The sequence below is a fragment of the Agelaius tricolor genome, unplaced genomic scaffold, assembly GCF_023055355.1.
Source record: "Agelaius tricolor isolate 1412-34295 unplaced genomic scaffold, bAgeTri1.0.p SCAF_6, whole genome shotgun sequence".
NCBI lineage: Eukaryota > Metazoa > Chordata > Aves > Passeriformes > Icteridae > Agelaius > Agelaius tricolor.
Window position 1 is genome coordinate 43,299,043 of NW_027269266.1, and position 11,953 is coordinate 43,310,995.

Here is an 11,953-nt window from a genome sequence, read left to right on the forward strand (position 1 = left end):
ACAAAATAATTTTCTTGTATACATCTCTCTTTGGATTACCTAATTGCTCTCAATCTCAAGAAAATAGATAATAATGTTTTCATTGGGGTTGTTTTGGAAGAGTTTTCCTGGCTGAAATGTTAGTTTTTCTCTTCAGAAAAATGCAAGAATCTACACAGCCCAAGATGATGGTCTTGGGAACAAAGAAATAAAAACTTTGAAAAGTTCAAACTTTTAGTATCTTTCTCTTTTTTATTGGGATTCCAAAAGAAACAGACTTTATAGATGAGATGAGAAAGTTTCAGTTGTACAGATAAGTAAATTGGCTTATTTTATCCCAAAAACTAGTGAAAACTGAATGCAAAGGAAGTGCCCAATAAAATGTGAGGAGAAAAAAAGACCCCTCATTCATGCACACACAGAAAAAAACCCCATACAGCTTTATTATGGAAAAGAAATTTACTAGAATATGAAGGCCAGGCAGTAAAGAAATAAGAATTATCATGGAAAACAAGTCAACCAAGAAAATTCTTCTACGCTACCATATAATAAATCCTGAGCATTTCTAAGCAATTCAAAAGGCTAATAACCGGAAAAGATGTTAATGAGTAATTGGCAAGGCAACTTTTTATGACGCTGTTCTGATGCTATTGCCATTAACTTCTACTGCAAGTTTAAAATCTGTGCACCAGCAGGAAATACGAACAGGCTCTGATGCAATTGCCTATTTAGAAAAACAGAACACCATAATTATACTTGTTCATGACTAGACATTGGTTCACCACTTAAATCATGGCAATATTCTCAGTGCTACAGTTACACAATCTCTCCCCCCTTCACTTTTCCTCCCCTCCCTTTTCTGAGATGCACATATTTGTATTGAGAAGATATGCAGATTAACACTACCCCCCATCCTCAAACACCAGGTATATTTTTTATGAGACCCTGATTGTGCTGCCACAGAGGTTTTTAAATTATTTCTGATTAGAACTGCAAAGATAAACAATTAAGTAACTTCTCTAGTAAGAACACCCAAGAAGTCATCTGTGATTGTGAACTATGATTAAGTTAACTGATATCCAACAGATATAAAAGTACTTCTTCTTCTCCTAGGTGGTACCTCCATTTTGTTGAGAAAAATGTAACACCTTACACTTAAAACAATTAACTGATAATTAATTTTAAAGTGATACAACAAAATATAGCTGAACCATATACTTTTGAGTTGCTGTTATGGATTCTGGGGTTTGTAATCTAAGCAATTGTCGACTTTCATTTTTTTGGAAAATACATTTGGCAAACAAATTTCTACAAGCAGATAAAAAGCAGTTAATAAGCAGATTAAACAGTTAATAAGTTATGAACTCATGATTCTTAGTAAACTCATGATTCTTAGTAAATTCTCAGTAAAATGGATCATTAAAGGTTTTGCTTATGCTCTTGCAACTCCAGATCTTTCAGCACTTCATAGAAATAATTAAATATTTTAAAAATGAATAAATTTCAGTCTTTTTCATACTAGTTTTGAAAGTAACATGTTCTACTGCTTTAGTTTCTTCTTAGCTTAAATGTATGAACACCCCACCTCACTTGTTTTGTGCAAATATATATTTCTCCATGCCCTGTTCCTCAGGAAATGAAAAAGGTGCTCAGTCTGCTTTGCAGTAATTTTTTACAACATTCCTCTTCATGCTCTCTGTTTTCTAAATGAGATTAAAACAAATGTTTCCAAAGACTTTTGTCCTGCTTAATTTCTTGTTACAGTTTCTAATCTTCTCTTTCCATAAGAAGATGCAAAACAGGCAGAACACTCCAGCTGAGCTCTCTTCTGCGTATTTCTTCCACTTCAGGATCCCTTGGGTAGTTTTTAAAGGATTACCTACTAACATGTTTCATATCTTTTCATACAATGACATTTGACTGGCTGGTGTGTCTTTCCCCTTCTGGACATACTAAACCCCTAACCCATGCCTCTCAAGACAGCCACTCAAGTTTCACTGGTTATTTCAGCTTGCTTAAAGGAAGCAAGGAAGCATTTCTTTAAAGGAAGTTTTATTATGCTTGCTGATTTAGGTACCTTTGAGTATTTCATCAGTTCTTTTTCTTCTAGGCACATCTCTGCCCATACTAAATACTCTAAATATACTAAATACTCTAAATATAGTAAACTAACTCTTCACTGTGGGAACTGAAGTGAGGGTGGGAGGATGGCTTCTTCCTTCCCCCATTTTTTTTTAATTTTTCACATGGAGAGAAAGAAAGAATTTGCAGGACAACCATGTTCATATGAGGATAAGAGTACACTTGCTTATTTTCAGATGCATACTTCCATCCTTCCTCTGCTGACAAGTGAGCAAGGAGTTGATCATAGAGAAAATGAAGTGAAAAGTCTAAAACAATGGGAGCTGACGGTATGGAGACAGCACAACTCCTCAAGGAATGCCTTCCCCCTCTGCACATGACAACACGGAGATCACAAGGCATTGTGTAGGGTGGTCACCCACAGTCCTTTGCATCCTGCACTCATACATTAGGTCACTTCCCATAAAGTTACATATGTACTTAGCTGTCAGCGTTACTTGGAGGGGTGGAACTATGCCAGCATCTCACAAACAAGCAAGTCAGCCTCAGTCAAACTAACTTCAACTTCAGCTAAGTTCAACATGAACCACAGGTAGACAGCTTTGAAAATCTCATTCCTATTAACGTGGTCACCTAAAATCATCTCATCTGTCAAACTCTATTCCCTACCAGGCTTTTGGGTTTCACCTGTTCATGGCTATAGAGGTAGGAAAGGAAAACCTAGTGTGACTGATAAAGAAGGAGCACTTGCTCAATTTCAGGATAAGCTTTACATTAGAACTAATGATAAATTCAGAGAATGAAGCTAGAACAATGAGAAGGGACAAGGGTGTGAGGAGTGTGGTGGCCAACAAAGAACACCCTAAAACATACAGAAAACATGAAGAGAAAAGGAACTATACAAACCTCAGAGCCTGGTGTCTGCAGGAGCCTTTACTGCAGGGCTAACAATGTAAACAGCCTATCAGTACAGTCCTCACAAAGAACACAAAAGGTATAGTTTCTGCCTGTCTGCATTCTGCTTCAAACTATCCCTATCTCCATGGTTTTACTGCTTTGCTTGTGAGCAGAGCTCCCCCCCCAAGGTTAAAAGCACTCCCAGGTCTCCAGAGAACCTGCCGGCAGGACAAACTGCCACCTGCCGGCAGGACTGCCTTACTACCCGAACCCTCAAATCCCACAGGACAATTTGCCAGCCAGTTTCCTGCTTTCAGTCCACTCCTGCAAGTGGAAAAAACAATCACTCACAAACCCAGCCCTGCCAGGAACCATGCTAGGGTCAGGGCTCTGATCAAGAAGGGGTGTGCCAGAACACACAAGTCATGACAGAAAAGACCACAAGAAAACCACCCAGAGAGAGTATCATTACCACAGCACAGTGCCCCTGAATTGCAGTTCTGATGGAAGCCAACACCTTGCAAACAGCACTAAGTGGCTGTGCTACCCAGAAATGCCTCCTCTGAGCAGAGGGAAACAACTGCTGAACAAAAGTAGGGTGTGCAGCAAAACAACTCCACTCTGGGTATGACCTAAGGGAAGTGCTGGGCTGCTCGGCAACCTTCAAAACACAAGCTTTGGTCATCGGGTTGTATCACATGCCTACCCCGAGTATCTTCCAGGAAACTCCACCACTGAGCTGGTGCTCAGCCTATAGCCAGAAAGGGGCAGCCTAAATATCCTCTCCTTCTTAAACACAAACAAAGCAAACAAACAAAAGAAAAAAACAAAATATGCCTCAGTAGCATTCTCAGGCAAATCTTGATCTTCTTTTAAAAGAACTAAAACATCGGAACTTGTCACTACCTTTTGAGGCAGCTGAGGAAACAAAAGTAGATACAAGCACAGTAACAAAAAGAGACAAGAGAAACAAGGAAACTCTGAAGAAAGCTGGAAGAATAAAGAAATCTACTAGGTTACTTCGTGGGACCACATACTCCTCTCTTTGGTTTTCAGTCCTATCCTATTTCCCACACATATATTACACTCACCCTTGACACTTAGCTCTGAGTTTTTTAAGTTCCTCTGTTTTAAATCTTTGAGAATGGACAGTCAATAAATAACAATCCCAAAGAACAAAAAGCACACAATACCTGCATAGGGTCACTTCCAGTGCTGGCTCCATCCTAGTTAAGTAAAAGTAAGGTTCTCTGCAGACAAGGGCTACAGCATGGAGGCTAAAGTCCAGCCACATGTAACACAAGAAATTGAAGTTCATCAACTTGAGGCTATTCCATGCCAAATACCAGAAGATTTTGACTCCTAATTTTGCTCCCTGTGACACTGAGATTAGCCACCTAATCTAGATCAACATTAGCAGTCTCCTTTTTCAGAAGACCTACAAGCCTAACCATATTCCAATGATGGAAGCAAGAAGGATGGTCTCTCTATAAATGTTTTTTCCAGCAGATATTTCCTGGCTGCTTGTAACAGCCCAATAGCCTCATCTTCCCCATGCTTTCTGTCTATTTAGACAGTGATGGAATGAACTCGTCATTATCACTACAAACAGATCCACATAAAAATTAAAAGCAGAGGGAAGAAAGTTCTACCACACAATTAGGCTGCTACCTACACTATTGAAGAGGAAAACATGGCCTGTAGTCATCCATTATTTGAGTTCTTATAGGCCCACAAAGACACAGTCATTATGTATTGACTGAGGTCTACAATTACAAGTATTTCTTGAGCATTATTTAACAATTACATGTATATGTACAGAGCAATAGGCAAAACCCCAGGACTTACCATATTCCTATTCAATGTCAGTTCTAGGATGTCCAGAATGTACTGAAACTGTACTGAAGTCTTTCAAATAATACTGCTGAATTCAAGACATGTGTTTCAATGTAAACCAAGTAGTTAGCTTCTCGGGCAAAGAAAAAAAAATAAAATCCAATTCACTGACTTGTCCAAAGGGAAAGATACCTTTAGCATCCTTACACATCTGAAGTCTCACTACTGGCTGCAAAGCCAAACATCTGGAAGTAAAGCCCTTCAACATGAAAGCTGTCTCATACCTCAAACTCAGACTCCTCAAACAGCCATAGCAGCTTCTTTAACTTGACTTGTATGGCATGACATGATTTGAAATTGCAAGTTCTGGCACACTTTTAACCAAAGGTGTTTAAGCAGTGGTTCTTCTGCCTCTGAACATAGAAAAAACTGCACAAAATCCTGGCTTCCACAGGAAAACAAAAGACTCCATGCCAACCTCTTTTTGGCTTGGCCAAACACACCAGCTAAAGACTAGGATAAAGTTGAGAATGTATGTCAAAGCTAATGAAGATGAAACTCCACAGTTCCAATGTGAGGAATGCCATTGTTTATCAGGCTGAAGTCTTCCTGCTTTGGTTCCATCCTACATACACATTCCTGTTACAAATAAAACCTGAGACAGATTTGGTGGTTTGGTCCATTAAAGTATTAGGACCCTACAGTACACAATGTCATAAATTTAAATGAACTTTGCTTTAAATTAAGGTATGGAAATATTTCTCCCTGTAGATAAATGCACCCATAGTCATGATTTTTACATTAAACAGAAAATAAAAGGAAACTCTGCCACCATGGCTATTCTTTTAGACTAAGAACAAAAGCTATTCACATACCAAAGGCATGCTGGCAACGCACTGTTCAGCAGCAGTAAGAATAAACACATTCATTAACCATTAGGATCTTCCAGCTGCCAAGAGAGACTGCAAATGTCTCAAAAACCCATTGATAAATCACTGAGTACGAAAACCCTGAAAAGCAATTGTCCTGCTTTTCCTTGTTGTTCAGCCCAGCTACAAAATGTGCCAGCCACTAAACAATGGCTATCAACAAAGCTTTCACAGCATCACAAGCAAAACATGAGAATTAAATCTTATGTAGCTTGCTCTTTACAGATGCTTACTTTCAAATGTGAAAAATGTGTTGCTTCATTATGGACACACACACATACATTGAGGGAGAAAGGTAAAGCTGAACTTCATGTGTTATGGACTTCATGTGTTATGGAACTTAATTATGGAATGAAAGCTATTTTCACATATCTAAACGCACCAATAATCAAATGTAGCTATTTAGTCTTCCTCACTATTCATTGCACCACAACAGGAAAACAAAAAATGCAAACAACAACAACAAAAAACAACAACAACAACAAAATCTACTAGGCACTTGCCTTCAGTACTTTCTCCAAAGAACAAACCCAGAACAATGATCAACATTTACTGCTTTCATGCACCCCTACCTTGAATAAAGTACTTATTTAGGAACGATAAGTGCTTGTCAAAACAAGGGAAATCTAAGAAGAATGCCTTTAAAAATGTCACACTGGACTTGTAATTCCAACAGTTGCTTTCATAGTGACTTCAGAATTGACAGTTTACACTAAAAAACATGGATCATATTAGAAAGCATAAATAAGTAAGACAGCACAGCAGAATTCTGCTTAAGGGAATACCAACGAACGAAATGCCATCAAACCACAAAAAGACAATCCTTGATAAAATAAAAACATATGACCAAGATACAGATTAAGAGGTAGTGTGACAACCTGACACAGGAGAGGAATCAGAAAAAAACCCCAGGTAACTTGAAAAGGATAAGAGCTGGAAAGCAACTGTGGGAGGATATTTGGGGGGGTGGGGGGGGGAAGAATCTGCATGGAGTTGACTGAGAACCTATCAAAAGCCAGACATAAAATTCAAAATAGAGGCAATGATGTAGCATGCACAGAGAATAAGATCATTTTGTCAGAGTATGCTAGACAGTAATAGTCAGACTCATAAAATTGTTCTAGTAATGCCAAAGGAGCTATCTCATGTTAACAGGACTGGCATTTTCAGAATGCTTTAGAGAAAGGAAGATTGTTCAGAATTTAGAAATTGCTGCTTAGAGAAGCGTCAGGAAAGAGGGAGAAAAAACTAAAACTAGACCAAGCTTACAGGATGAGACTGATGACAATAACTTACAATCAAGTAAATGGGCTGAGGAAAGGACCAACATTCTCATAGTTTTATTTAAATGAGAAACCAAGACAGCTGAGAGAGGAGTAGACAGGGGTGTAAAAATGATGAAGGTTTTTCAAAATCATGAAGATAACTTCATAAGGTGAAAGAAGAACTGATATTCACCAAAATCCTGCACAACTAGGACAAATACTGAGAGAAACTGCAAGATCAGTGTCACTGCACACAGGAGTAGCAGCCATGAACTTCCAGGGTAAAACAATCAGCAGATCCAGATAAGAAAAAGCTATGGACAGGTTCCAACACTAAATAGTTCTGCATGACGGGGGTACTTATGCTGAGAGTAGACTACTGAGAGTGGCTGAGTACGTGATCTCCATACCAGTACCTGCAGTTTCTGGAGTCAGAAACACAGTCCTGGGCTGGCTGGTCCAACACAGCAGATCCTTTCTTATACTCTCTGCTTGAGTTCCAGCTCCATCAAGCAGCATTTAACACCTCTCATATTGATAAAACTGAGAAAAATGTGGAAGTCCCACCCCAAACCAGGAGCAGAAAAAGAAGCAAATTCTAGAGCAAGTTATGCTCCACTAAAAGAGAAATGTAACCACAACAGTAAAAGGAAAGATAACCCCAACAGAACTCAGAGAGATTCAAATAACAGGAAGCAACTCAAAACTGTTAATATTTTATCAATACTTTTTAAACCATTTAAAGCTTAGAAGTCAACCAGCAGGCCTGTAACAGGTACCAAAATCAACCAGAGCACCCTGTTGAACAGTCTCAGAATAGCAAGCACATTGTGCCTGGTGGTAACTCACATACCCAGAACAGGACAGCCACAGGTACAGCATTCTCCCCATCACCTGCATAACAACAGTAAAGCAGTCTCACAACAACCTGTAATATCTAAACCCCTATGGAGTTAATTTAGAGTATTCATGCTTTATCACACTTGAAACAGAAGGAATAGAAATTCAGCCTTTCAACACAAAAACACCTATCTTGGGGGCGGACACACATACAGTGGAATGGAAATTCTGTGGGCCCTAAGTATATCTTTTAAAATAAAGTGATTACATAAAGAAATGGTCAGAACAAGACCAGTTATCTGTAGGATCAGTCAGTTATCAAAATGGACTGATGCTGCCATGAAGATGGTAATTTAGTGTAAGAGAACAGAATCTCTTTCATATAGGAACATATTTAAAGTCTGAATAAGGATAGAGATAGGATGAAAACCCAGAGAAAACTTTCTGCACCTAAACATTGCTAGGAGATTGTGTGAATGAGACTTGGCAGTAAGAGAAAGTTGGTTTCACTGGGTGTTATGACTCCTTCCACTGCAGTCACTGCAGTAACGTGCAAGTTACACAACCCACAAGGAAGGCCAAACAATACCAACTCTTCTCACTGACATCTTCCTGCTGAGAAAAAAAAAAAAAAACATTTTGTTTGACCCCTCCAGTAATGTAACTTTGTTTTTAGGAATTAAAAAAAAAACCAAACCAAAACTTACTTGTGCTACTTGCAAACAAAGACACAGAACAGGTTATTACCACAGAGCATTTCCCAATAACTCAACAGCCCTCAGGAAATTGTCCTGAACAGCCAGAAAACACATTCCTACATGTGTTTTGTAAGAGTAATTAGTACAATGAACAAATGAATTATGCAAACTAATGAAGGAGCTGGGAAATTTAAATTACAGTCCATTCATTCTCTCTGTTTCCAGAGAAGGATGAAGGAAACCTACATGGCATATTAAGCAGTTAGCTATTGAATTACAAAGTACAGCATACCAAAATCAATGCAAATTGTGAGTATTCAGACATGCAAAACCAGACAAAGTTAACTTACTGAAGATGTCTAAGGATTCTGTGTTAAGCATATTTTAAGAGAAAAAAAAAAAAAATCAAAAAGCCTCACAAAAATATTCTGGCAGTCAGACAGCTATCACAAGAGTAATATCCAGTGATATTTGACTTCCGTCCCCACTGTACTCCCCATTTCCAAAGGGACAGGATTTGTCAGACAGTAGGTAACAGATAAGAAAAAGGCAATCAGACTAAGAGGCTTTTGTAATTCATAAAATTGGGACTGCTGACCACTTCAGAGATACTCTGCTTTTTCATGTCAAGATTACAGCCCTTCCTGCTCTACAAAAAATGGGATGGGGATGGTGGTGTTTGTGGTAGTGGTGTTAGAGAAGAAAGCCCCCAACTCCAGTTGCTGTTTTCATGAACATCTGACTGACAGTATTTAGATCTGCACTACAATTACAGAAAAGACAAGACAGACCTTGAAAAGCATTTCCACTCCCTTTCTAGCAAAAAGAACACTAGATGGTGCTACATCCGTATTCCTATCTCTACACTCTCATAAGATGAGAGCAGCAAGAAAAAGAAAAGTTAAAAGGAAAAAAAAAAAACCAACTAGGACATGAAAGGTGCCTCCCACATGTAGCAGCACCATGCCACTTCCATACAGTGCTGCCCTACTGTCCACCAACCTCAGGGCTTGAGTCTCCTGCCCATTTACCTGCAGAAGCTCCATAATCAATAGAAAATTTGAAGTCAGATGACATTGAACTTTTCTCCTAAATCTTGCTAACAAAACCTAGAATGAAATATTACAAAACAAAAAATCTATTACAACCTCTACTGAGTCAATTTTCAGGTTTAGTGTTTAAAGAGTATGTGCTCCACTATACACAAAGTATGTGTTATTATTTTTCATAATAAAAATTATGAATACTCTTAAAACATTCACAAACAAATTTTTTCAAGGATTAGCTATCCTATTTCATCTGCCCTTCTGTGCTGAAGTCAGCACAGATTCAAATGCATTTACCTGCATAAAGCTTCACTTAGAGCACCTATGAGCTTTGGATTGTGCTTTAGTATAAAATTCAGTGGTGCTGTTCTCTCTCAGACACTGGCTCAAGGAAATTTTTCACCACACTGCTTTTGTCACCTGGACCCAGCCATATAGTGCTTATTGCCTCTGTTATGCCAACAGAATTGCACAGTAGGACAATTAGAGAGGTGTGACCTAACTAAAAAGTAACCCTCATCTCCTCTCTGACACAAAACCACAGCAAGGATTCTATCCAGACCAGTTGCCTAAAACACCTCTAGTTGCACTCCCACAGAAATCTCTTCAATCTGTTCAAGCCCAATTCTGAGATGGTTTGGAGACAAGAAATGTTTAAGCCAACCCTATATCCAAGAATACACGCTTAGCACAATCAGAATGTGCTTCCTTACTTCCAGCCTATGCCCTCCAACACCTTCAAAATGCACAACAAAAAGCTGAAACTCAAAAAATCCATAAACAACAAAAAAAGCCCCTGGATAACCAAACAATCAAGAAAACCACTGCTATTTCTACTGTAAGCCACATCATGTTCTCCTCAGGTCACAAATAGTACAAATCTGACACCGCAGAATAGCAAATCCATTTTAAAAAGCAATTGAGGACCAATCTGTAAACAACACTTGGCTGACAGATAAGCAAGAAGAAAGAGATTCAGAAACCACATCAGGCTTGAAGGAATGTGAAGTAGCAAGAACATGTGCTGGCCTCCATTTAATAAAAACTTTTTAAATGTTAAAAAGTGAGTTTGTCTTGCCTTTCAAGAAACCATAATCAAGAAGGCATCTTGATTCATGAAAGAAGTTGGTTGTCCTGGCTTGTTGTCAGAAACAGAAAAACAAGGTTAACAGGGGAGGGGGGAGAGGGGCTGAAGGGGAGACGAGCCACAACCAGCAGAACAGATTGCAAGATCTTTCTACAAGGAGCCTGGAAAACAGAATTATATTACCCAGAATGCATTTATGTAATGAACAGTTTCTAGTCTACCTAACTACATGGAAGTCAAAAGGATGACCATTTTTGAACTAAGCAGTTAAGGAGCTCTAAATCCATGAAAACAAGGAAGGAAGGATGGCAAGTAAGTTTGTTTATTTAAACAAAATACTTATTTTATGTAGATGCATACCTGACAAAGTGACTCCAGTGTTAATACTGCTGCTTGCCTTCCCACAGAAATCAGGGTGCACTTGAGAGCACCTCTGCCCTTCTTTCTATTTTCTTTTTTTTTTTTCCAGAATATCAGCCCTTAGTAACTACACAGCTGTTGGGCTGATCTAAGCTAAGGCATGCTACTAAAGCAGCTGCTGACAGTCACCATTAGCTAGTTCTCTGATTTAAGGACAATTCTATAAAGGGCTGACAGTAACTCAGGATAAAAGTATCTGGCTGCCAATTAGAATGGTCTTAGTCTTATTGCTGTTTTTCTCAGACATCTCATTTCTCCCTTCCAAAAACTCAGCTAAGTCCTCAAACATTCCCAAAAGGACTTAGAACTCACAAGGTCACATTAGGCTAAGAGAAGCCTCACAGCTCAGCCAACAAATCACAGACTTGGAATGAAAGCTGCCTGTCATTTCATGGCCATAACCATGACTAAACTGAGTTACAGTGATTATTCAAACACAAAAAAATGGGTCAGCTGACCACAGCACTAAGATTCCAGTTCTGTTTAAAATACCATACTTCAACACATATTCCATTTATTTGTGTGAATCTATAACAGGGTGTTCAACCTTTCATAAAGCATGCAGAAGAAGCTATTCCATATACATTAACTTCTACTGTTCCAGAACGAATGCGAAAAAATGAAATGGGTTTGAAAAGCAAAAATATGTACAGTAAAATTGTTAGATCCTATTTCTCCCATCCCTATTTCTCACATTCTTCATATGAGAAAGCAATTTTCATACAAAGATAGAATTCTAAATTATGCTGAACATTAGGACAAGCATTCCATAAACTTTAAGGTGCAGTGTTTCCTTCTCCTCATCTCTGACTTTTGTTATTTTCCAAACAAAATTTCAAATGGTTCAATTTCCTTAGTACATAAATACAAAAAA

At 38.5% G+C, this 11,953-nt stretch overlaps 1 protein-coding gene across 2 annotated transcripts in view; it reads right to left on the minus strand.

Annotated features, from left to right (window-relative positions):
- Window positions 1-11,953, minus strand: part of TRAK1 (trafficking kinesin protein 1) — a 125,772-nt gene that overhangs the window by 67,878 nt on the left and 45,941 nt on the right. The window lies entirely within an intron of this gene.